The sequence below is a fragment of the Zalophus californianus genome, chromosome 8 (assembly GCF_009762305.2).
Source record: "Zalophus californianus isolate mZalCal1 chromosome 8, mZalCal1.pri.v2, whole genome shotgun sequence".
Taxonomy (NCBI): domain Eukaryota; kingdom Metazoa; phylum Chordata; class Mammalia; order Carnivora; family Otariidae; genus Zalophus; species Zalophus californianus.
Window position 1 is genome coordinate 20,066,316 of NC_045602.1, and position 24,104 is coordinate 20,090,419.

The 24,104-nt window shown below is 40.9% G+C and overlaps 1 protein-coding gene across 3 annotated transcripts in view; it reads left to right on the forward strand.

Annotated features, from left to right (window-relative positions):
• The first annotated feature begins 4,302 nt into the window (after nucleotides 1–4,302).
• Nucleotides 4,303–24,104, forward strand: part of NCOA1 (nuclear receptor coactivator 1) — a 246,093-nt gene continuing 226,291 nt past the window's right edge. For 2 of the 3 annotated variants that reach the window (XM_027621455.2, XM_027621452.2), the window contains exon 1: nucleotides 4,303–4,686. The gene's annotated coding sequence lies outside the window, so the exon portion shown is untranslated. Of the gene's footprint in view, nucleotides 4,687–5,148; nucleotides 5,206–24,104 lie in introns of those variants that run through there. The other variant, XM_027621454.2, reaches the window with a different exon arrangement.

A 24,104-nucleotide genomic window follows, 5' to 3' on the forward strand; every position in this document is an offset into this window, starting at 1 on the left:
AGTTCAGGCAAATGTGGAAATGAAAGACTATTCAAAGGAACACTGACAACATTTATTTTGTGGGGCATTGGTGGGCTCATGCACTATGGGTAGGACTGTAGATTGGAACAATTTTCTTGGAGGCCAGTTTGGCAAAAGTGTATTAGAAAAAAATGAAGCCAGCAATTTGAGCTAGCAATTAATCTAGGAATTTAACCTAAGAAAATAATTTTCAAACTGGGCACAAGGCATGCATTAAAATTATAGCATTATTTGAAAAATAAACACACAAACAAAAAACCCAGAAAGAATGTAAACATTTTTCAGTAAGGGACTGGTTAATTAAATGACAAAAGAGACATACAATGCATGCATATTCAGCCATTTTAATGATGCAAATATATTTTATAGTAAAAGATACCAGATTATTGATGAGCACTTATAGTATGATTTTATAGGTAAAATTGAATACCTTACTTACTTATGTGCAAATATGCAGTCGATATGTGGAAAGGTATTCACTATGTTTTTCTCTGGCTCAATAGAGGTTGTTTTTTTGCTTCTTTGTACTTTTCTTTATTGTTTGAATATTTTATGAATTTCATTATTACAAAACAAAAAACTATTTGAAAAAAAGTGTCAAAGTTAAATCCGTTCTTGCTTCAAAAACTAGAGTGATTTCATGTACACTAGCCAAATGTTTTATAGAACTGGGAATTTATTTTGCTCCGGAGAAAATTCAACAGGTATATTACAGATCCTTGAGTATGTTATAAATCCTGGACCTAGGTCAATAGGACCTGGTCTAAAATCAGACCTATCTGGGCTACAAAAGTTAAATGTCTTACATTTTCATTTAAAAAATCTCTTCAAAGCACTTTCATTTAATTGGAGTCAGTCCTACTTGTTGATTGGCATTGGTACTTGGAAGTAAAGGAACTTTCACTTAAGGAGCTAAAGCAAATGGATTTCCAAGAGGCCACCCTGGGGTTCAGGAAGTAAATCTAACTATAAATCTTTTGCCCCTGTATTAATAGTTCCTCAGGGGTTAGTTAGAATTAAGTAATTGGGCCCATTTAGGAAAAGTAGATGGAACCAGAGAGGTGTTGAAAATAACCGGAAAAGAGATGACCAATTAGGAAAAATAAAAGTGGGTTGTAAACTCGTGAAAAGATGCTCCACATCACTAGTCACTAGGGAAATGCAAATCAAAACTACCACCTCACATCCATTAGGATGGCTGTTAAAAACAACACCAACAAGAAAAAAAAACAAAAACAAAAAGTAAATGTGAGCAAGGATGTGGAGAAACTGGAACACTTGTGCACTGTTGGTGGGAATGTAAAATGGTGTAGCCACTTTGGAAATCAGTATGGAGGTTCCTAAAAAAATTAAAAATAGAATTACCATATGACCCAGCGATTCCACTTCTGACTATATACACAAAAGAATTGAAAGCAGGGTTTCAGAGATATTTGCATACCCATGTTCATTGTAGCATTATTCACAATAGCTAAAATGTGTCCATCCACAGATGAATGGATAAGCAAAATGCAGAATATTATTTAGCCTTAAAAAGGGAGGAAATTCTGTAAAATGCTACAACAGGGATAAACCTTAAGGACATTATGCTAAGTGAAATAAGCCAGACACAAAAAGACAGATATTGTATGATTCCCTTATACGATGTACTTACAGTAAGCAAAATCACAGAGACAGAAAATAGAATAGTGTTTGTCAGAGCCTAGGAGAGGAGAGAATGGAGAGTTATTGTTTAATAGGTATAGAGTTTCAGTTTTTCAAGACGAAAAGAGTTCTGGGGATGGATGGTGGTAATGGCTGCACACCAATGTGAAGGTAAGCTAAGATGTAAATTCTATGTAATGTGTATTTTAGCACAATAATAAAAAAAGAAAAAAGTGGATTTAACTGTTTTGGGAAGTGATTATGATTTGCAGAGGAAGAAGAAAAAAGTCAAAGGGTCTTAAGAAAGAGTTTAACCCTAGAAAAAAGAGTTCTTTCCTTAGCATCTATAGATGGTTATGGCAATATAAATAATGCCTTAAGTTTCATTCATCATTCAACCAAATCTCAGCACTGCATGTCCTTTTTTGGATTTTATTTGTTTATTTGAGAGAGAGTGAGCGAGAAAGAGAGAGAGAACTCACACAAGTGGGGGGAGCAGCAAGCAGAAGGAGAAGTAGATTCCTCGCTGAGCAGGGAGTTGACACTGGGCTCGATCCCAGGATTTTTGGATCATGACCTGAGCAGAAGGCTGACGCTTAACTGACTGAGCCACCCAGGCATCTCAGCACTGTGAGTCCTGAGGATGTTTTAAAGTTAAATAAGCTACTGAGCTGCAGAGTGTATGTGTGTGGAGGGGGGGCGGGGGGGGGAGGCTAGAAGAAGGAGATGCAGGAGTTATTAACAGTTGAAGCAGTGGAAACAGATGAAGTCAACAATCTAAGTGAGAGGAAAGGAGGATAAAATAAAATCTTGAGGTTACAAACATTTTATGCCTTTGTAAGAAAGGAGAAGCCAAGAAATCTGCTAGTACAGGGAAGGTCAGAAACAGGTAGAGAGAAAGGAGAATGATGTAAAAGAGAGAAAAGAGGGGAGTTTCAAAAAAGGAGTTTGCAGTATCCATCCAGCACTGTAGAAGACCCATCGTGGGAGGACTAACATGTCCGCTGGGTTTGGCAATCAGCAGGAACTAGAGTAGAGCCCCAACACGGAAGACAGTATCACCTAACCAAGTGGCTCATTTGTGGGCACCTTCACACAGTCTGGACTGGACTAGACTGGGAGGTAGGTCTTACAAAAGGGGACAAATAGGGTGAACGTGGAGATGAATAGTGCTGGGTATTTCCAGCTATTATTGGGGATGGGGACTCTGCTGGTGGTTAGAGGTCCTGAGAAACCAGGCGAGGGCAAGATTTAATGAAGTGCACCTAGGGTGCCAGTAACAGGTCTTTGACAGGAATCAGTTGAATGAACAGAAATGAATGAATAAATGAGTGAACGTGGGGTGTGGGTGAAAGGTTGCTTTATGAGCAGGACAGAGAAGATGGGTGATCGTGGGCGTGGCGGTGGATAATGGCAGAATGGAGTACCTCCCTCTGGAAGAAGCTGCCCACTGCCTCAGAGAGATGCCAGGGAGGATGGCGTTTTCGAGGCAGTCAGGTTTAGTTAGGAGGGGTGGGAAGGGTTTAAGGATTTATAGAGGTTGCTCTAGGATATAAAACACTGGAAGAGAAACAGCAGATAACGTTGTGAGACTGCAGCGACAGGACAGGTGAAAGCAGCTAACTGGGAAAAAGAGTGCATGGAAGGAGAGATGTATGCTTTACAAAGCACTTCCGCAGCCAGTGACTCATTCATCCTTAGGACATTCCGGGGAGAGAGATAGGTATTATATTGCCAGCCTTTGGAATGAGGGATGCTTTCCAGATAAGGCCATCACGGCTCAGAAAGCCTGTTCAGCAGCTGTTTGATTCCTCCAGTGACAAGAAACACGCCACTTTTGGAAATAGTACTTCCATTATAGAATAAAAAAAAGCGGGTAGAAAAAGGTGTGGGCCCCCTTGAGGGGAAATCTCTGTCAATGACAGACATTTTGGGTAATTCATAGAATTGCAGAGCCAGACGTGTCAGTCAGATCTTTTCATCTGTAAAACGAAGGGGGTTATATGATCTTTCTTTTCCCTTGTCTAACAGCCTGTGAAATCATCTAGGCAACCACCTCCCAATTTTACAGAATAAAAAAAAAAAAAAAGAGACCCGCGGGATGTGTCTCTCTCAAAGTAATATAACAGATTAGTGGAGGGCCAGGCCCAGAACCGACTCCTCCCGGGTGTGCAGGGCCTCTCGAGCCGCTGCACCACCACCTTCTCCAAAAGATAGCGCGGCGGGAGGCTGCAGGCCGGGCGGCCTAGCTGAAAGCACCCTGGGGCTCTAGGCGGCTTCCCGGCAGCAGTCGGAGGAACGCCCCGAGGGGAGGGGAAGAGTTGGGGCCTCCTTTCCCACACTTCGTTAGGACGCGGGCCGGGGCGGGACCGCGGCAGCCCTCTCTGGGGCGGGCGGCCGGCAGAGGGCGCGGGGCTACTCCTCTCTCCGCGGCCGGGCGGGCGGGGAGCACGCTGCCCGGGCGCGCCGTCGGAGCTGGTGGGCGCAGGGTCGCCGCGGCCTGGCCGGACCCGAGCGCTCAGGGGCAGCGCTGCGGGCGGGGAGGCGGGGAGCGAGCGAGCAAGCGGGGCGGGGGGGCGGGGCGGGGCGCGGAGGGGGCGGGGCCGCGAGCGGGGGGCGGTGGCGGCGGCGGCGGCGGCGGCGGCGGCAGCGGCGGCGGCGGCCGAGGAGGAGGAGGAGAACATGGCGGCCGCGGAGAGCGGCTGAAATGCCTGTTCTTCAGGCCAAGCGAGCGGGAGTCTGACGCGATCCGCCGAGCCCTCCCCTCAGACGGCTGGACCGCGGCCTCGAGCGCCTCGGCCGCCCGGTTCCCTGCTGCTCCCTCGAGCGGAGCCTGCGCCTGATTCTTTCGCATCCCCCTGCGGGGGGACCCCTGCTCCGGAGGAGGGGGCCGGAGAGCCGCGGCGGCGGCGGCGGCGGCGGGCTCCCGGCCCGGGGAGCGGCGGAGGCCGCGGCGGCGCCGCCTCGGTCCCGGCGAGCGCGGCACCCGTCAGCGCGGCCCAGAGGCGGCCGCGGCGGCAGGTGAGTGGCGGGCGGCGGGCGCCGAGCCTCCCGGTGGGTGCAGCTGTCACGAGCCGCGCGGCCGCCGAGGCCCTAGGGGGCGGGGAGCAGCTGGCGCCCCTCCGCCCCCCGCTCTCCTTTCTCTCGGTTCCGTCCCCCTCCCACTTTCCCCGAGTTCTCCCTCTGCCTCGCGCGGCTGGAGGGGGCGGAGGTCGCAGCTGTCACGGGCGCCAGCTGGGGGCTGCGCCCGCGGAGGAAATTGCTGCAGCAGGGACTTCGCGGCCCCTTTTCCCAGTTGCCCTAGTTAGCGCCGACTGGGCGAGCATCCGCGGAGGGTGCGCGAGGCTCGCGGCCGCCGGCCGGGCGTGGGGAGCGGCGCCCCCAGCCCGCCGGCGCTCCCCGCCGCCGAGAGGGGGAGCCGGAAGTCGGCGCGGGCGCCCCTCGGCCCCGGCGCGCGCGGTGACCTTGGCAAGCCGGGCAGCCTCTCCGAGTCTCGCTTGCCCGGACTGCGAAATGGGGATGACCACGGCGTGCCTTTCCGTAAGCGCAGCCTTCGACGGCGCTTCTGTTTACCCCGGCTCACTTGTTTTTATCTTCTCCCGGCGAGGGCTTTCGGAGGTAGAAGGGGATGGATAAGTGAGATTTTGCTGTAGGGCTAGGGTTTGGTCCCCTTCCTAGGAGTCTGCTGAAAGGACCTAAGAGGGGGAGCCGACGTGTTGACTGGACGATCGGGAGGTGGGACTGGTTAATGGTCAGCGGCAGAACTCGAGCCGCCCTCTGGTCTCTCGGAAGAAACGGAGAAACCGGACACCAGGGTCCCTAGTCCTTACTACCCAGCTGTGGGTTTTGTTTTGTTCGTTTTGCTTCTTTTTAAAGCAGTCACCCCCATGGTCAAGACACTGACGATGTTAGAGGGAGACAGAAGGTTTGACAGTAAAGCCTGTGTGTGTGACAAGGACAGTCCACGGTGCCTTGGCTGCAGAGTTTGTTGGGGAGGAAAACTTTAAGCTGGAGGATCTTTTAGCCTTTCATGCTTGGCTCTCCTCGTTCACTGTAGAAACGTCGAAGAGGCAGGTGTCCTTGTGGAGAAGGTGACATTTCTTTTTTTTCTTTTGAGAGGGCAGATTTTTAATGTCGAGTATGAAGATGGTGAATGAAGTGTTCTTGAGCGAATTGCAGCCCCAGCACCCTCTGTTGATGCCAAGAGTAATCTCTGTGGCTATGATTTGTGAGGGCTGAGGCTTACACTTAAGTGATTAAGGAATCTTCAAGTGTCTGTGTAAAACATTGCTGTGGTGGAGCTCGCTGTGCTGCTGAAGAGATGGATATCAAGGGTTAAATTTGTTTGAGGTTTGTGTCTTCTTCTGGAATTGGTTGGAGGTTAGGCTCAAAAAAAAGAAAAGAAAAAGTTGGCCAAAGGGGCCTCTCAGCTTGTTTCACAGAAGCTATGATGTAGTAGGAAGGGGGTCAGATTTCTTCATGTTGAGAATAATGTGAAAAGAAAGTATTTGCTTGGGTCTTTTGGCTCTTGAACTAGAAATAGTTTTGGGTGAAAGGTAGTAGTGGGGTTTGATTCAGCTTAATAAATGGTCATTCCGTGAGTTATTTGTCATAAACTAGATACAATTTGGATGTGTTTCTATTTTATCTCCTGTACTTTGTGGAAGGGTCTAATTTGGTTTTGTGATCTAGCATCTGAAACGTTTTCCCTCCATTTCTTACTCAGACTTCATGCTTTGGGAGCAGTGGATCAAAAAGGGGACCTGAATAGGGAAATGCATGGTTTGGAGAGAAAATGGAGGGGTGTTGCTTATAAGAACAGGTGTTTGGTTTGATTTTTGTAGACATTTTGCACTGCTTATTTATTACATTTATTTAACTCACAAGGAAGTTTGAGTTTTAAGGTGCAAAACTTGAATTTGACATAGTTTGTCAAAATCTCTTCCTCATTTCTTTCTGAGAAAATCTGTAGGATTGTGTCTATTAAATTGCTTTTTGTGTGGTTTAAGCCAAGGGAGTATTTTAGATCTGCATTTTTGGGTAAGTGGTTTTATTGAAAAAAAGTGCTTGATGGAACTAATGGTGATTGTTCCACTTAAACTGGGATTATATAGACAATGCATTTTCCTCCCTCTTTCTGCCAACATTTGTTTTTCTTTCTCCCTCAATTCTAGGGTTTCATTTCTAGAAATCTGGGCTGGAAACAGAAGCAGCAGTTTGTATAATCCCAAGAATTTGCTTATGCCAGGAAGCTGTAAGGGTAGCATGAAGTGGGTGTGATATAAAGATACTGCTACTACTTAAGACATTTAACTGTTGAGGGAGTCTAGGGTCAAATTTAATTTTTGTTGAATTTCCTGTTTTGTGTGTATGTGTTAATCTTTTGGTGGGCAGAGGATTGGGTTGCTATGGTGCTGACTGGTATATATTGTGAAAGTGCTGGCAACATTTCATGCTTCTACTCTATAGGGAAGGGTGGTAAACAAGCCTAAATAATTTAAAGATGTTCTCAGGATGGAATGTTCTCTGCATGTACTATTGATCCTGCTAATCCAATGACTGGTCTTCACCAGGACTAAATGTTGAGTAAGTGATGAGGGTGGTGTAGAGGTGCTGAAAGGTGGAGTGTGGGAGAGAGGATATTGGACATTCCTTGAAAATCTTTTCTCTCTTGGATTATATATCACAGTGTGATTTCTAATTGTTTTTCAAAGACTTTTAGCCCTCCCTTCTTTGTTGTCATCAATTTTATATACCCTCTCTTAGGGAGAGACTACCTCTCCTCTGTTCCTTACTTTAGTTTTTCTTTTTTTGCCTCATCCTCCAAGGGCTCCACATTGTTTGAATATAACGTGGCATATCTTTTGGAGTTAGTTGGCCTTAAACCCTATGGCATGACATAGCTTTCATTTTAGGGCAAGAATAGGAGGTCAGTATAAGCACACACTACCTGTAAGTCTCGGGGCACGGGAGGAGATCCCTAGGATGCTCATTATTATCTTGGTAGTGGTTTTTGCCTTCTACATAGGATAATCACAAGAATTCTCAGAGGGCCATCAACTGCTTTCCTGGCAGAGGCCCAAAACCACGTGCTGGGCTCCTTTTTTACATTACCTGCAAATACCAGGCACAGATGGGAGTGTGGGACTGGGTGAAAATTCATGCCATCCAGGAGTTGAATCGGGTCTGGGCTTCAGAGCTGCACAAATTTCTTATCATGGTGTACAACTTTCCTACCCACTGGGACAGACTAGACTGTATAGGAAAGGACTTCCTTGTTGCTTCTTTCCTCGGTTAACCACTAGTTTAGCCTTTGGTCATTGTTCACCGAGAATGGGCCCTGTGGCCTCTGACCTCTTTTCTTTGAGATGAGGTCTAGTCATTTCAAGCCTTTCCTTCTCCCTTCTTTATATTTTAGCTAGACTTTGTACCTTTCTCTCAACATATGGGGTTAGAGGTCATAAAATGGCCTAATGGCAACTGGGTACTGTACTTGGTTGCTTAAAGAGGTGCGGGAATTTTTCTGTAGTTCTGGACAATGTTTTATGGGTGTACAGCATTTGGATTATAGATATTTGGAATATAGAAAAATGGTTATTTTATATTTCCACAGGATATGTGGTTGAAGAAGAGAAATTATTACAAAACACTGACATCAACATATAAATCCAATCCGGAGGTGCAAGCAGAGTGGGTTGTTGTATCCATGCTTCCTCCCCCATACCCCCATCTGCAGCACAGTATTTTTGAGGCTCCTTGAAGTGACAGGCTTTTAGAAAAGCTTAGTATAGTTATCATATTTTGAAGATAAATAGCTTATGCCAAAACAGAAGCTATAGTCACTTGAGTTGTGTAGGACTTGAAATTAATCACCCTCTAGTCACCCTAATCTTACATATATTTTGATCTAATCTCTCCCCGTGGATGTTTTAGTGTGGAGAGCCGGGAAGTTTAGCTTTACTGAGACCTCCTGGACCCGACCATTGGGAACAGACAGATAAGACTGATAGCATTAGGTGCAGGCGAAGAGGCAAAATACAACTATAAACAGGACCAGAATTCTAACAATACTGCGGTGTCCACCGTTTCCAGCGTGATACTTTAACTTTGCTCTTCTAGCTTATACTTTTGAGGCAAGTTTTAGGTTTCTTTTGGAAATGGCGGTTTGACTTCAGAAAGGGATGATGTCCTGGCTTTTCCAGATACTTAATCGATAGAACCTTGGGCTAGTTATGTAACCATACTAAACCCTGGGTTTTCATGTGTAAAATCGGAATAATGTACTTACCCCTCATATTGTTATGATCTTTAAATTATTAAATAACAAAATAGGTCTAGCATAATGATTGGCACAAAGTAAGACTTTAATAATGTTTTCTTACACTAACATTACCAAAACACACCACTATCTAATCCATCACCAAATTCTGATTCTTTTTTCTGCAATTTGGATTTCCCCCTTTATTTCTGGTTCTTCAATCTGGTCCTCCTGTCATTTTGCACATGGAGTGAAGAGAGTCACATTGATTCTGGGGGCCTGAGTTTCTTTATTATTAAATCAGCATATTGGACTGACTTCACATTTTTTCCTTGTGCTAAATTCTATGATTTGTAGGTTTATAGCTGTTTGCCTGCATGCATTTGCCTAATTCATCCTACACAGAAATGCTTAAAAAATTCCTTTCCGCAATGGTTTTTTATGTTATTGTTTGTAGCGGAGACTTTCTGTGGGCAAATTTATCAAATGTAAATAATTTAAGCAGTACTTATATTTCTCATTCCAGAAAATTTGCTGCAGATGCATGTCTAGAAATTCTTTGTAAACTGTAAAGTGCTACACAAGTGAAGAAAGTGTTATAATCACCTATACATATCTTGCTTTGATTTTATATGTTTCATTTTCTTTATTTAAATTGTTTCCTTTTCCTTTATCGCTTTACCTTCAAAAACAGGGTCAGAGTAGGTCTGTTCTCTAGAAAGCGTGATTTTTATCACTCCCTTAGCATCAGTTGCTCAGTTTTTTCAATATACTAAATTTCTTATTTCTTTTTTCTTTTTCTTTCTTTTGGAAAGGAATCCTTTTTTTAAAATTGTATGTTGAATTGTTTCCTAATTAGGTTGGAACAGTCCTTGAGAGGGCATGAACCACACAATTTTTAAAAAAATAATGTATTAAAATTTTTTTTAATTTAGATTCATTGAGTTAACATATACTGTATTGGTAGTTTCAGGGGTAGAATTTAGTGATTCATCAGTTGCATATTATACCCAGTGCTCATTACATCAAGTGCCCTCCTTAATGCCCATCACCCGATTAGAACCACACTACTTAAAGGGGCCTTAATGGTAATTTAGCACAATCTCCTTAATATTACAGATGAGAAGACTAAGGCCAGGCAAATATAGTAATTCTCATGGGTCACGTATTTAGTGGCATTACTTAGGCAAGAACCCAGGTATTTGGCTTCCAGTCTTCCTTATGAGAGGTTTTGTTTTGTTTTAGTATTTGAAAGTTATTACAAAGATTTAAAATTTTAAGAATTTTAGTAAGCTTTTAAGTAATGTGTAAGCGAGGAGGAAAGGAGTATTTTTATTTTTTGGCCAAAAATTGACTGTCAAATATTGCAGTAAAGTATTAATCAGGAATTACTTAAGGCTGTTCTCTCAAAAACTACAAGACTGCCTCGAGAGAAATGTCTGCTTTTCTAGTATGGCCCTTATTCAGAGTCAGCAAATATTTATTGAGTGCTGTCTCCGAGACACACTGTACTCAGGTACTGTGCTTGTTTTGCATGTTACATTTTATAAACGAGGAAACAAGGCTCAGGGTGGCTAAGCGGTTGGTGTAAGATTGCACAGCTTGTAGGTATTATTGATGACATTTGAGTCAGGGTCTTCTGACCTGAAATCACAGGCAGCCCTTTATGTATTTAAAAAAATATTTTATGTATTTGTTTACGTAGGGCACGCGCAGTCTGAAGCCGACTCCCAGGGGCTCGATCTCACTACCCCAAGACCATGACCTGAGCCTAAATCAGGAGTCTGAGGCTTAACCAAGTGCGGCAGTCAGGTGCTCTGTCACAGGCATACCTTTAGACTGGCTTCTCTCCAAGAGTGTTTGCCACAGTTGGCCACATTGTAGTCCTCCTTTCCTTTCTGGGCTTTCTCTGTTCCTTACATGTGCAGTGGAGACTCCTGTAATCTCCTTGCTTTCTGATGACTCAGGAGCCCATATATACCAGTTGCTTAATGATAGTGTCACTTTAAGATTTTTGTGCTGTTTCTCATCTCACCTTTGTACTTCAGTAATGTTGATTCTTTGGTGCTTCTGTCTAGGTAAGCTTATCTTTGAATGGTTGGTTTTGGATTCTTAGCAATAAAATTCTGCCTCTCAAGTTTCGTTAGCATTTAAATAGCTAAAGCTCAGGTGGTTTTTTTTTTTTTTTCCATTTGGAATAAATTGCTTGGTCATTCTCTGTGTTTCCACTTGTACTTTTTTTTTTTTAAATGTAGGCTCCACGCTGGGCGTGGGGCCCAGTGTCGGGCTTGAACTCAGACCCTGAGATCAAGATTTGAGCTGAGATCAAGAGTTGGACACTTAACTGAGTGCCACCCAGGCGCCCCTCTGCTTGTGCTTTGAATGGTTGATCTCATTCTGATAGCTTTAATATAGTACATCTTAAATTTTTAGTTTACCTATATGGTTAAAATATTTACATGCTTTTATTATCAAATATAGATTTGATTGTTTAATGGAAGATAATCTATGTGAGTGTATATAAGATATTACACCATATTTGACCAGATAGGTGAAGGATGAAACATCCGTGCTTTTTGAAAGCACCTGTATGTGTAATACTGGCTTTACTTTGGTGAGTTTGTTTGGAGAAAATCGGGGAAAAGTTGCTTGTTGTCTCATACCTCCCTCTCCATTCCAGGTGGTACAGGAAGTCTGTAATTGAATTTCTAAGTAGCCACTCATTCATTCAAGACATAGGTATAGAAGTACCTACTTTGTTCAAGGTGCTGTGTTGTTAAAAGATAGGGAAGTTAAAAGATAAGATACAAATCCTGTTCTTAAGGAGATTATGACCTAAGAGAGGTGATAAGACGAACACACAAATACGTATAATACTGATTGAATGTGATGAGTGCTATGAGAGAGGTATGAAATAGTACTTTGAGGATTCAGGAGAGGGAGCAATTATTCTCATTTGAGAGTGATCAGGGGAGGTTTCATGCAGGGCTCTGGGTGGACCAGAACATTGAAGGCAGGGGATGATTTGTGTATGAGTGAGGGTGAGGAGAACAGTATATTAAGGAAGATTAAATAGCAAAGATGAAAGGACAGAAAAGCTTGGGATTTTTTAGGAGTAATGAAAGGGGAAAGTGCAAGGAGGAGGGTGGCACCAGCTGAAGAAGGAGGAGGGAACCAGATGCTGTAGGTGCAGTAGCAAGACGTTGCAGGATTTTAATGGAGGGAGGTGGTGGGGAACAGTGAAGTATGCAGATCTGGATGAGATCTATGAGAAATGTCAGTTTTCCAAATTTACATAGATTTTTTTTGGCAGGTTTTACACCCCAAATTTTATATTTTCATAGTTTTTGAAATGATTCCATATGTAAGGCTTACCACACTAGGAACTTATTCACTCGTTTTTATGTATATTTGAGAACAGATTATGTGTTTTTTTTTTGATAGGAGTTAGTACAAAATCTTTTTCACTGGCTTATACTTTTTTTTTTTAAGCAGTAGCTGTTTTTTTTAAATAGAGTATTATCATTTGGCATTTATACAGTGGACTTGTTTTTTAAGTGTAAAAATGTCATCTCCTTGTAAAAATATAAGTGTATTTCTCTGTATAAGTGAGGTTGGTCATGTAAGTTGAAAGTCCCTGGCTCTCAGTATAGTTCATGATTTATTTTACTGATTTATTTATGCCCTGCCATGTTCCAAAAAAGGATTTAAGGCAGGATATGTCATGAAGAGTCTTGGACCTTGTTCTAGCCCTATTATTTGACTGAACTGCTAGCCAACATTACACTGAGGGAACAGTGTTGAAGACAACTGGTGTCACAGAATGTGCTGCATTTGTGTCTTTTGCCAAACTGGTAGTAATTCAGAGATGGAGACAATATAATTAGAGTACCTTTAAAGATAACTCCTTTAAACTTTGCTAGCTTGCTAGGGAAGTTGGTTGGAGGGTACAGATAGGGCGCTTTGACCCTTGAGAGCCCAGGCACAGTTAGAACCATGGTGTCCACAGTACAGTTGACATAGAATTATCTGGGAAATGGGAGAAATGTTAGAGATATGTAAGGAAGTTTTTTTTTTTTTTTTTTTCCCAGTCTGTTGTGATGTTTTACAGTTTACAGGGGCCTGGGTAACTGGATTTTCAAATTTGTTACTTTAAATAGTAGTCTCTTAACATACTTTGTATTGCCGTAGGGAGTCACCATGCAGATCTTTTGTATAATATTTCATAGAGATTAACTGGTCATTAAGGCAAAGGTCTTAAGAATTGTCAAACTAAAAGGTGACTTCCTCATTTTTCTTTCACAAAAACACAGAGGTTCCAAATTTGCTGACATTTTCTGTGACAAGTTGCTGTGAGTAGTATGCTGCCCAGCAGATATTTGTGAAAAATAAGCACACTTACTTTATCTGTCCCTTTGGCATGATGGTTCTTAAGAGTGACTCACAAAGTAACTACCTTTCACGACAAAATAAAATTCAATGTTATAGACAGAAGTTATTGAAAATGAATATTTAGAACTATTTCCATCATTATTGGGTTTAATTGCTGAAAATGATGTGTGTAACTTTAAGAATGTTTTTATACAAACATTTGAACTTAGGAAACAAAATTTTCTAACCTGTATAAAAACCTTGTAAAATTAGGCATTTTAGTGATTTTGTGCCTTTCTCTTGAAAATATAAAAAAGCAATACCATTTGATTTATTAGGAAGAACAACTGGTTGTCATCAGGAAATATGGAAATGCACTAGCTGAACTTTAGCAAAAACCTTTGCATAAATGGTCAATGGGATTGAAAATTGAATATCATATCATGTTTTATACAGTGCAGGAGGTGATGCAGTTCTTTCATTTGGTTTTACCCATCTTTGTGAAATATATATATTTTGACTATGATAGTCATTAAAATCAAATAAAATAGTTATTTACTATTAAAATGAACTGAAATTTAGAACCAGACCTCAAGTTGCCATATTACAAAATATGAAAGCAAAATTAAAAAATAACAAACCATGTTCAATCACAGTACTCTCACCAAAAACAGTGGTATTAATAATTGTGTTTATCAGGAATAGCACAAAACTGTGTCATAAATAATATAAATGCTTTAGAATTGTTTATTTTATTATAAGAAATGTCATTCTGTTAAATTTCCATTTTTTGTGTGTGCTTTACAAGGTACATAATTTATTGATCTGGTGTGTACTGTATATAAATTGTAAATAAATGTACATATATGGCTCCCTATTCAAAAACTTTTAAACCGTGGAGTATATGATGAATGGTTATCAGTGTTTTCTAGTGGGGGTTCTTAACTAAGACCCCATGGGATTCATAGACTAAGAGTCTCTAGATAGGCTTTAGAGGGTCTGTGCATACTCTTGAGATTATATACAAAATTTTGTGAGTGTGTGCATTTCTCTGGGGAGAGGGTCTATAGCTTTTACCAAATTCCCAAAAGGGTTCATGACCTCCCCAAAGGTTAAAACCTCTGTTGTTAAGGACCGGGACCTCAATAACTCCATTCATCCAGTCTTACCCTCTTGCCAAGTTTAATGGATATATCTGATGTCATTACTCAAGCCTGCAGTATGACTGGATTTGCAGTCTATTTTTCCGTTTTGCAATAGATGTGATTACACTGCCTTTGGCTCTTACAGATGTTTGAGTTCTATTTGTTGCACAACTACCTGGCCTTCATCACTTGGCTGCTCTTATATATCATTTCCCACCTCTGCCCTCCTAAACCCCAATCGAAAAGAGTGGATCTTTTGTAGGTGTGTGGGGATGGGAATGCATATAGGTATGGCAGAGCCCAGTATCAGTTCAAGTGTAGGGAGACCCTGCTGGGTAGGCTGGAATTCACAGTTGTTGTGCTTTTAAACTCTTTCTTTCTAGCATTTGAATCTCAGCTTTCTGGAGTCCTTAGGGTCTGATTTGACATATGCTAGAAATACTTTCCAAGTTTGATCAGCTGCTTAGATCTGTTCCTTTTTCTCCTCACTGTCATCGTTCTGATTTAGGCCTAATTATTGTGATGGTGTCCAAGGTGGTCTCACTCTCCCCAGTGAGTTCCTTTTTAAGTCTGTCCTAAATTTTGTTTTGGGGTGATCATCCTAATTTTTATTTTCATTGTGTTATTTGCTTAAAAACCTTCAAAGGGTCTTCATTACTGTCAAGATAAAATTGTTACTTAGCCTAGCATTTAAAGCTTTCCAGTGTCTGGCACCAACCTGCATTTCTGGTCTCATTTCCCACTATTCTCCCCTAGTAAACTGTTCGAAATAAATGGTCAGTTTACTGCCCCTTAAACATCCCTTTGGCTTCTCTGTTTCTACTGCTTTACATAGTCCTTTGCCTGGAATGTTCTCCCTTATCTTACTCTACGCCTCTTGAAATTGTACTTATCCTTTAAAGCTCAGCTGAGATTCCACCTTGCTTGTGAATTGTTCAGAATATGAAATTTGAAAGTAATCTCTTCCTTCTATGAACTCTTTTAATATTTATTTTCCTTATTATTCATTTGACACTTTACTGCCTTGTACTGTGTGGAATTTTTTGTTTTCATGTGTCCTATCTCCCAAATTAGGGTATGAGAATGGCAAAAGGGGATTATGTTTTATATTTTGTCCTCTGCAGTGTGTGTCCTCTGCATACACATAGTAAAATATTTGACAAATCACATTGATTAAATCATAATGCTACTTATTAATGTACTTCGAGAAAGAGACCTTTTTTTTTTTTTAATGTGTGCCTGGATTACTTGTACATATTATCTAGGGATTCTCTTTACTGGTTTCAGGGAATTTGGGAAATTGAATTGGAAATCACATATTGCCTGGAGACCATGTAGTCCTACAGCACAAGAAGTTGGCTGTCATGGGCTATGTTCAAAAGTCTGGGGAAGCCTGGTGAGTCATTGTTCTCCAGTGTAGAGTTCTACCTGCCGTGGATAACAGAAAAACTTGTCTTGCTTCCTCTCTCTCCTTTGTCATCTTCGAGACACAAATTCCTAATGTCTTGGGGATTCCTATACTTCTGTTTTAATTTCTCAGCCCATTCTTCTCAATAAAAGCTATACTTTTATTGCATACTTATTGATTGATGGTGCTTTGGGGAGCCAGGAAGTTACTATATCTTAGGGTTCCTGCCCTTCAAGGAGATTGTAATCTCCATAAGGGAGTCTCATTTGCTTTAAATCATACACGAATTAAAAAAATCATAGAAAAGATGTCATATGGGTATATATAACTGTCTAGTTACTTGCTAACTGAGATATGTGGAAACTCCTGTAGCACTTACTATTTTTAGCACTCACTTGAAATTTATTATCATGTATACTTATTTCTCTTTTTACATGTGTCCTCTTACAGCAACCACATTGTAAATTATAGAGGGAAGAGCATTTATTATACTAGTTCTATGTCAGTACCACAGTGCTTTCGTAATGCCTTACCCATCGTATACATACATAGTATGTTAATAATGATGCTAGGAGGCTGGCATGGTCTGGGTAAGCTTCCTGGAGGAAGTGGAATTTGAATTAGATTTGTCGTATATGGAATATTAACTTATAACGTAGTCTCCTGGAACATGAAAAAAGGGGTCTGTAGTTAAAATAATAAAGTATGTTTGGTGCACTATCTGGAACATGGAATCTCTTTGGTTACTGTGCCTTTGGCCCTGAAGTGACCCTAATCCTTCTTCTTATGCAATCCATTGGTCGGTAGTAGTCAATCCATTGGTCAGTAGTAGTCACGGAGGGTCTACTTGAGGGTCTAGGAAATGTGGGCAAGAAATACTTGGTGAGCAATAAATGTTTTACCATAGTAGAATTGGCTTGCTTTAGAGAGGTGAGTGAATACCAGAATTGGTAGGCCTTGCTTGGAGTCACTGAAGTAAAGAGGAATTGTTTTGTGTGTCAATCTAACTGGGATTTTTATTTTTTATTTGTAAAAAGAATTTGTAATGTTGAATGGTGGACCTTGGGACAATTAAAGGAGAAATTTTAATAATGTCTCTACTTTAGGGGTAGGTAATATATATTGTTTTAGTTTAGATGGTTTGCTAACATCTTTAGAGTATATATTTGAAACAGGTAGAAAGTGATTATTTGGTTTCAGTAAGACTGATCCATAGCTTTTCTACATATACTGTTTGGTGACATTATGGGGTGAGAAAAGTGAGGGAGGGCATAAAGGGCTTTTCTGACACTATTGGAGACCTTTTGCTGTCTGAGGATTTCATAATATTTCTCCTTAGAATCCTTGGAAGTCTTTTCCCTCCCTCTTATCAACATAATGCTATGTAATTAAAATCTGTTTTCTCAGTTTTTTGTTCGTCTTTTTTAAGATTTTAATTATTTGAGAGAGAGGGAGAGAGATTGAGAGAACGAGTGGGAGAGGGGCAGAGGGAGAAGCAGGCTTCCCGCCGAGCAGGGAGCCCTACATGGGACTCGATCCCAGGACCCTGGGATCATGACCTGAGCCAAAGGCAGACGCTTAACCGACTGCACCACCTGGGCACCCCTTTCGTTCATCTTTTAATTCTTGGTTCAATAAGGACTACTGGGTGATGGTTAAAATGTTGGCCAAGTATGCAGGACTAGGAAGCTCAGTTTCTTACTTATACGTGAGGCTTATTTTCCTCCTAGTTTTACTCTTAAAGTCATCAACCCTGAACTTTTTAGACCGTAGGCTTTCTTTATGACTGCATTCCAATAGCATTCATTTAAGTTTAAAAAATAAACCACATATGTAAATCATAGCTATATTCTAACAACAAATTCAAAGAAAGAAAGTATATAGAGTGAAAAGGTGAAAGTCTCTGTAGTGAATTATATGGCAGCTGTTAATTTAGGCTCCCCCCTCCCTCATTTCAGGTCACAGTATCTTTCCTGGTGGCCAAGGGATGGGCCTGTGACCTAGGCTGGATATGTATGTATGTATGTATGTATGTATGTATGTATTTATTTATAATTTTTTAAAAATAGGGTGCACACTCAATGTGGGGCTTGAACTCACAACCCTGAGATCAAGAGTGCATTCTCTGTTGACTGAGCCAGCCAGGTGGTCATAGTTTCTTTGGACACAGTGATTGCTGCAGAATAGCTATATGACCAATACAGGTTCAGAGCCTTTCCTTGAGATTGAAAAACAGATGTTGGACAGAGACAGGCTCATTCCATTGGAGTTGCTAAACTGAGATAGAGTGTACCTGGCCACATGAAGGAAGCCTATCTGCTATAGGAAAGAATGAGGCCAACATACAGGGTGAAGCAGAGCTGACTGAGACAGACTGTCTCTCTCACACTCAGAAATGCACAATCACACACATTCTCACATGCTTGCATGCGTGAGCATGGGGAGTCATTGGAACCTCTGGACCCACTTGAACCTTTAATGAGATCCACCCTTTATTTTCCAGTTAAATGAACTAATCAGTTGCCTAACTTGCTTGTGCTAGTTTGAATTAGGTTTTTATCTGTTGGAACTGAAAGTTCTGACTAATTCAGACCCCTTTTGGCATCTATCCTTCCTTTCTTCCCTAGCCTCCCCACCCCGCCGTAGGATCTTATTTTTTGAATTGTCATAGACTTTCTAAACTTAATGTCATGGGAATTTTTTTTATGTCAGAATATGAAGGAGCCATTTTATCTTTGCATAAAATGCTGCATAGCTGTTACATTAGATGTATATTCTGTAATTTAGCTTTCTCCTTTTTGATGGACATTTGGATATCGAGTTTTTGCTGTTGTAAGCTATGTTTTGGTAGACATCCTAGTTTGTACTTTTTTGCACATGTATGAGAACATACTTTATGGAATTAATGGTTATGCACATTTAAAAAATTGAGGTCCTTTCAAAATGTTACCCCAAAAGCTATATCAGTTTACACTTCTACCAACAGTATATTATAGTTGCTGCTTTCCCTCACCTTTATCAACTCTGGATATTATCAGTCATTTCTATCTGGGCCCTATTTGATGGGTGAAAATGCTATAACAGCATTGTTGTAATTTGCAGTTCCCTGATTATTGATAAAGTTGTTCCTCTTACCACATGTTTATTGTGTGTTGGATTTTTTCCCTCTAAGGTTCTTTTATTGATATTGTTCACTTTCCTTTTGGGATTTTTTTTTTTTTTTTTGCTTCCTAGCCATACCATGCTTATGATGTAGTTGTATTTACATTGACTAGGAATGGCCTTGGTAGGCAGCTGACCCTGCTACCTAGTTATTTCAGATAGAAAGATTTGAGATATCTGTTACTCCAAAACCCACAACATATGTATATTTTACAGGTATCTCTGGACATTTAACTGGTTTATATCTAATAACTTTATATAACTGCACAATTCATTTAGTTCGCTCAAGGATACATATCTTTTTTTTTTTAAAGATTTTATTTATTTATTTGACAGAGAGATAGAGAGCACAAGTAGGCAGAGTGGCAGGCAGAGGGAGAGGGAGAAGCAGGCTCTCTGCTGAGCAGGAAGCCGGACATGGGGCTCGATCCCAGGACCCTGGGATCATGACCTGAGCCGAAGGCAGCCGCTTAACCGACTGAGCCACCCAGGCGCCCCTCAAGGATACATATCTTAATTGGATGTTCAATGGATGCTTCATTGAGGTTAATTTTATGGTAGAGATGAATGTTGGGAGACTTGTTACGAGAATTTTTTAGTTCAAAATCATTGAGAGTACACTGAATGGTATAGAGCTTTCTTTCCTTTTTTTTTTTTTTTTTAAAGATTTTATTTATTTATTTGACAGAGAGAGACAGAGAGAGAGGGAACACAAGCAGGGGGACTGGGAGAGGGAGAAGCAGACTTCCTGCTGAGTGGGGAGCCCATTGCGGGAATCGATCCCAGGACCCTGGGATTATGACCTGAGCCGAAGGCAGACGCTTAACGACTGAGCCACCCAGGCACCCGGTATAGAGCTTTCTGACTTAACTGACTGATTTGTCCATTGGTGCAGAATCAAAACCACTTTCAGAGGAAAATTTTGGCCCTATAAGAAAATACTTTCTTGGCTCACCTCCATGGAGAGGTATGCTGCTTGGTATCTTTAGCGGTTAGACTCTTTAATTTTCATAAGAGGATATTAACCTGACTTGAGTATGAAAGTATTTAGTCTACCTGTAATTGGCAGTATAGAATAGCTTCGCTCTAGTGAGTATGTATCCACTTTCTTTGCTGCCCAATTCTTATCAAAAATCTACCAGTCAGAAACAGCACTTTCTGAGAATTGCTTAAACACGTTCAATCCATGCTCTAGAAACAGTTTTTACTTGGATCAAGCCCCCCGAATACCAGAAAGCGAAGTATATAGATTACATTGTTTTAGACTGGGGTAGAATTACTTTACGGAATTGTCATTTGGTATAATGCAATCAACCTTTATTGAGGGCCATTAAAATAAACAGCTTTATAAAATTTAGTACTCTTATTATACTCTTACTATAGAATTCTTGTGAGCCTATCATCTCCTTTATCTTAGTGCCCTTATTGATGTTGTAATTCTGCTACTACTGTTACTATTAGCAGCTATCTGGAGGACTAAGACTCAACACAAAATGAGCGAATGGCTGATGGTGAATACTCTTGCCCAAAAGGAGACACCATTCTGGTTGAGGGGTTACGTAATAGTTTGGAGTGTGGACTCTGGAGCCAGATTCCCTGGGCTGGAAGCCTGGCTCTGCTGCTTCCTAGTTGTGTGCTGCTTAACCTCTTGGTGCCTTAGTTTTCTCATTTGTGAAATAGGGTAATAATTGTACCTACCTGTACAAGGTTGTTGTGAGAATTCTGTGAGTTTACAAGGGGTGGGGGTAGGGACCTGGGGAATCGGATGAAGGTGGCCCAAGGTATAAATTTCCAGTTATAAGGTAAGTCCTAGGGATGTAATGTAATGTACAGCATGATGGCTGTAGTTAAGACTGCTGTAAGATATATTTGAAAGTCAGTAAGAGAGGAGATCCTAAGAGTTCTCATCACAAGTTAAAGAAAAACATTTTTTTTCTTTTTTTCTGTATCTATACTACATGATGGATGTTAACTGAATTTACTGTGGTCATCACTTCACAGTATATCTAAGTTAAATCATTGTGTTGTATACCTTAAACTTACACAGCGCTGTATGTCAGTTATCTCTCAATAAAACTGGGGTAAACACTGAACTAAAATAAATTGACCAAAAAAAAAAATTCTTTGAGTTTAAACACGTAAAATTCTTGGAACATGCCCAGCCCAGCACACATGCAATGAAAAAGAGCTGCTGCTGTCCCACCCCCCCATTTTTTTTTCTTAGAGTAAGGTACACATAACATAAAATTTACCATCTTGACCATTTTAAAGTATATAGTTCAAGCTGCTATCATCACCATTATTGTTTGACCCCATGTAGAAACTTTTTCCCCAGGTCTTGGTCCCAGGAAAAGCCGTCTTTCTCCTGACTGGCTGGTCTGCTTGTATTATATAGTCATGACTCCTGTAGCCCATGGTATTTCTCTCCGTGCAAGGGAAACTCAGTCACATGGGCAGTCCTTCCCTTGCAACTTTATAGGACCTTGATGAACTTACCCCTCACTTCATCTTATTTCTTCCCTCACTTTCTCCTTGTCCCAGTCTCATCACTTCCCTCTTTTTAATTCTAATGCTGTGAGCTGTCTCACCTCTTTTTTAGAATACCATTGACATAAACAAGTAATCTGCATTACAGCAGGTGCCCATGTTGAAATTTCAGATTAATTTTCATTCAGTTTACCTTAACTGACTGCTTCTTGATGACACGGAGGTGCTGTAATTTTCATTAAGGTATCTCAAATCTCATCATAGGATGGGTTACTTCTGGGAAGGTTCCTGTTGACAGCTAATCCTGTTCACACTGTGGGTTTTCTTTTAAGCTTCAGTTACAAAAGTGTTCCTTCCTGACTTTTCTTGTTTGTTTTTTCCCTTGACCTTTGATCCAGCCATCTCTTGTAGATTGGGAGAGGGGTTTGGGGAGGATCATTTTAAGAACCTATAAATTTGTAGTCTTTAAAAAATACTCTTCAGAGTAAGACTTTTATCATAGATGTAGCACAGAAAAGTAAAAGCAATATTGTTATTGCTTTTCTTTTAAAAACCAGAATGTTGATTTGTTGATTTACAAGGGGTAAAAAGAAATGTCCGAAAGCCTAAAATATTCCTGAATATTTCTGGTTATGTCCTAATGTATTCTCTCCCCCAAGCAGATAATACCTGGGGCTGATGCTATGCCTTTTTTGGGGGGAGAATCAAAAAAATTTTTTTGATATCTGGGTTGATTGAAATATCTTTTAAGTCCTTTTTAAATTTGTAGATTCTTTCTTTCTTTCTTTCTTTTTTTCCCTTGAATTTATGTTGAAGAACTTGGGTGGTTTGTCCTATAGAATTTGTTACATTCTGGATTTCTGTTTAGTTTAACGTATTTCTCTCCCCTCTATGTATGTAAATTGGTAGTTTGACTTAGAACCTTGATTAAGATTTAATTTTGTGTGTGGGGGGGCAAGACGACTTTATAGATAGTATTATGAGATGCATATAATGGTTGGTTGTCTTTTGGTGGTATTAGCAGCTGTTGGTATTTTTATTGGTTTTTGATTCTTAAAATCCTAACGTGATCACGATGGTGTCTAGATAACAGGGAGGTATTGCCTGCAAATGCTACGTAGAGTCTATGCCATGCAGTAGGACTCCTGGTGACCATTTGAGAATGAAGCTGTGTGGTGTGGAATCAAAGATCTAAGTTTCAGTCTTGGCCCCTGTGTTGAGGAGCTGTTTGATCTTGCCTAATTAACAGCAACAGTAGTAGCAGCTACCATTCCTTTAGTGTTTATTTTACACCAGGTTCTGTACTAAGCGCTTTCTGTTGTGCAGTCTCATCCTCATAACTATGCTGTGAGGCAGGCATTATCATCTTTATTTTGCAGTTCACATTGCTGAGTAGTGAAGCAGGGATTCAAGCCCTGCTTCACTCCAGTCTTGTGCTCTTAATAGCTCTGTTCTTCCATGTCTGTAAGAGGGGGTATAAATAGAGCTGCCTTATCTCTCTTGTGGGGTTAATGAGGTACTGTGTGTGAAAGTGCCTTGAAAAATATTACAGATGTTGAAATGAGAAGTGTGCCGGGCTGGCAATACACAGGAAAGGTGAAAGTGGAGGCCTTTGCCTTTGGCTAAGTGATAGTGAAAAGTGTGGACGGAAAGAACACTCTGGTCACTTTCTAACTTCTGTTTCCATTACTACTGCTGTTGACATGTGGGAGAGTTTCCTTCTCTTGTTAAAATTGACAGCGATAGAGATTTTATGTGTGGTAAATGTCATATGTCAGAGGTCACTTAAGAGTCCCCAGGTGAGTAGTGATGTCTTGGTTTTACTCCATGGGCCACATATGTAGGCTCACTACAGATATTTTTAACTGAGAGAGCAAGAGTGCAGTCACAGTTCTTTTTCTAAAAGGATAAATATTTATTAAAAGTAGAGGAACTGTTAACTGAATTTGTAATGTAATATTTCTTTAGCCGGATAGTGGGTATATCTGTTAAAATTATTTTCAGTACCTTTTTTGCATGTCGGAAATATTTTATAGTTAATAAAACTATTATTTAAAGTGCTAACCACAATATTTGCATGTGTAACAGATAAGAGAAATGGGCATGATGTTAGTACCTTCAGGTCTAACCTTCAGCAATTTGTTATCCATGATCATTTGATAACGAGTACATGGACAACTGTGTTGAGATCTGTTGTCATTTCCAGCTCGAAGGCAGAGAATATTGTGATTGATGACTGATGTCTGCCTGAGGCAGACATGCAGAGTGTAGGAAAATGTGTTTTGTTTTGCTAAATGTTGGTAAGCCCCGGGGCTTGACCTGTACACATTTTCTTGGTACTGTGCTGTGCTTATTGCAGTTCTTCTGTTACTCTGGGAATCATACTGTCATTTTGTATCTACTGTGGTGAAATATTTAGGATTTGGTTATGATATTCCCAAGAAAGATTTCCATTTATGTATGTATGTATGTATATATGTATGTAGGCTCCATACCCAGTGGGGAGCACAGTGTGGGGCTTGAACTCAAAACCCTGAGGTCAAGACCTGAGCTGAGATCATGAGTCGGACACTTGCGAGATACCCAAGCGCCCCTTCCTATTTATTTT